Here is a 3438-nt window from a genome sequence, read left to right on the forward strand (position 1 = left end):
TTTATTTTTTAGGGTTAAATTGGTAATTTAATTATTATTTTTTTATTAATGTCTAAACAAAAAAATTATTATAAAAGGGTAATATTGTAAAAGTAAATCAAAAGAAATAAGAAGTAACGGTAGAGATATCAATACTTTAACGGCATGGATGTTTCGAGATATTTTTTAAAATATAGGGACTAAATAGACACTAATCTTAAAATATAGAGACTAAATAGGCTTTTACCCAATTAGTTTTAAATTAAAATTTTCAAATATGCGGACAACAACAAAATATAAGCATTCTTATGTTTATATCATCCACATGTTTTAAATGTTGATTTGAAACTAGAGAGTAAAGTCTATCTTTAAATTTTACATTTTAAAACAAGCCAACATTTGTATTGAAGAATATAAGTCAAATATCTGATTACAAAATTGAAGTTTTATTTACAACTCTCAATGTAGATTACTATTAAAAAAAAAAAATTCGTGTTTAGGAGAATCTCATTGTACACCATGTGTAAGTGTGTATATAAATTAAAATGTATATATGTCCACATTTGAGAATGACTTAGCATATCGGATTACAAAATTCAAACTTTATTAATTCTTGACAATATTATGGTTAAATTTTTTTTCTTTCCGTGTTAAGGAGAATATCTTATCGGTTATACTAACGAATACACTCACAACCTTTTCTATTTCTCTCTCTCTCTCTCTCGCTCTCGCTCTCGCTCTCTCTCGTTCATGCAATATTGTGTGTGACTAATTTTTGTGGATGATATAGAAGCAAGCTAGCTAGGTAAAGACTTGATGAGAAGATAAGAGTGGAGGTTGTGGGTGCATTTTTCGGAGGGATGCAAAGTCTTTGAAGTATTTATAAGCATGTATGATAGGTCAAAGTCGTTAGAAGCTGGAAAATCTTGGAGTTGTTGGTGAAGCCCATATCCTTGAGGAAAATTCTGAACATGTGTGTTGAAATTGTAAATGATGAGAGGGATATATGGGGATGGCTCAGTGCCGTACTGCAGTGGCATTACTCTGTTGAAAATCTAATGAAAGATTCAATCTTACCTGTTTGATTTCTCACCTATACAAGCTAGAGGTCCTTTTAAGCACTTGAATTTTTTTTTTTCCTTTTGATAAGTAAGCACTAGCTTGAATGATTGCTATCATGCTGATGAGAAATTTTTTGAAAAAGAAAAGAAAGAAAATGCTGTGATAATCAATTGGATGATTTTTGTTGGCCCATTATGATTCTTCGCAATAATAGAGAGGAGTGTGGACAAAATTTAAAGCAACTTTTTAACCTCAAACCTCCTTTAGGATTTGAACTCGAGTGGACAGTTATCGGTCGATTCCTTAAAGATAAATTTCCCGGAGACAAACATTAAACAATTATAATTCAATAATTAGCTAGTAAATGCATTGTTCCTTTTCTATGACACACACACGCACACACACACACACATCCTTTCTCATAAGGGATCCTGTGCTTTTTTAAACATGAGTTAATGTAATTTCAAATTGTAGCAAAACATGAGTTAGCATAATTTTATGAGGAACAATGTTCTAATGCATTGTAATGCCAAAACGTACTAAAAGTTTAGATTGAATATCTCTACAAATTTTAAATTATAGGTAAATAATTAGAATGAAGATTATGTTAAATGATTTGAATTTTGCAAAAGAAAATTACTAATTGCTCTATCAATATTGAATGGGACAATGACGCTTTAGTCCCTCTTAAATAATGTATTTACCACTTAAATCCTTGATAAATTTTTAATATCCTATATCATCCATGGTATTAAAATTTTAATAAGAAAACATACTGCTGAAGGGTAAATGACGTTTTAACATGTCCTATTTTTTTGTTACTGTTTTAATACCATGGATGAAATGAGTAATTGAAATATATTATGGACCTAGGTGGTAGAATAAATATCTTGGGGGGACCATATTGGCATTCTTCTATATTTAATTAACTTGGTTTATGAACTTAACAAGAAGATTAATATCGAGTAGTTTTTTTCTGTACAAGTTTGATTGAAATTGGTTTTCATATGTTGAATCGAATCGGTCCATCAAAAGTTGTCGTAGTAAAGCAATATTACGCCCCAGAAATAGACGTGAAAAAAAAAAATGATCGAGATAGAATAGACAACTAGCTAATTTGTATAGGAATCCAATGTTATATTGATATATTCCTTCCAAAAAATACACGTTTTATCATGTCTATGTTGCAGCTTTGGTAAGTCATTCGAGTTTGATCACCAACCATTTGTTATTCCACTTCTGTTTTATTTCTCCAAGGTTAAGGGTGATTACATTTTCTCCCAAATTTTCATCAAAAGTGAAATTTTCGCCGCATATTTTTGCAGTATGACAAATACCCCCCAAAATTTTATTTCATGAAAAAAAAAACCTTCCTGATGTCAAGAATCTTACATCAGATTCAAAAAGTCCAATTTATCTTTAATGAATACTATAACAGTTTGATTTCAATTTCTTTTTTTTAAAAAAAAAAAATCGGAGCTCAAATATTAGTTATGAGGGTACCGTTGTATAGATTGATTAATAAAAATTCTAACAATATTTACAATAATTTCGACGTATGGCGAATGGCAGCATCATTAAGAGTAAATCGAACTTTCTCATCTAATGTAATAGATTTTTGACATTAGAGAGTACTTATCACGGATGAAATATATTATCGGTATCTCTCATTAAACAAACTTTGTAGGGGAAGGATGTTCTTTTGCCAATCCTTTGGGGGAAAAAATATAGTTACTCCTCCTAACAAATAATCTACTGTCACGCGGTCTACATTCTATTTATGAAACCCTAAATTTGTAGGTCTTTATTGGCAGACAAAGGGGTACATGTATATGACATGAAACCCACTTCTCTACTAAATAATTTTTAAGTACAAGACAGATTGTACCTTAGATGATTCATTTCCCCAGGCTGTGTGATTGTTCAAATTGAAGGAGGAATACAAGCGTGTTCCAAGAATAGCAAAGCAAATGGTCAATTCAGATGCTCTATGATTTGATTAATTTAACAAATTGGTGATAAAATAGAACACGTGACTGATAATTATTGGCCGTTAGGGTTCTTCATTGTTTCCTATTTCCAAGAACATTATGGGTTCTTTGGACTATTATGTTATTACTTATCCTGATGGCTTTTCATAAAGAAGTTTCCGAATTGATTCCACGTACGGAAAGCCGTGTCTCTATGACGGATTATCCCCCATTTAGTTCAATAATGATAGTAATGCAAAGGCTAATGGTAAAATTAGACACATATTTGATGGAAGAAAACCTCATCAAAATCTCTATTGGTGGTAATTGGCATTAACGGTGCTAGTTATGCAAACAAAGTTCTTGGGGAATAAGGAATATCAAAACTAAAAAGGAAAAAATTATGCCTATCTATGCTTACTATATT

Source organism: Citrus clementina, unplaced genomic scaffold, assembly GCF_000493195.1.
Source record: "Citrus clementina cultivar Clemenules unplaced genomic scaffold, Citrus_clementina_v1.0 scaffold_8, whole genome shotgun sequence".
Taxonomy (NCBI): Eukaryota; Viridiplantae; Streptophyta; class Magnoliopsida; order Sapindales; family Rutaceae; genus Citrus; species Citrus x clementina.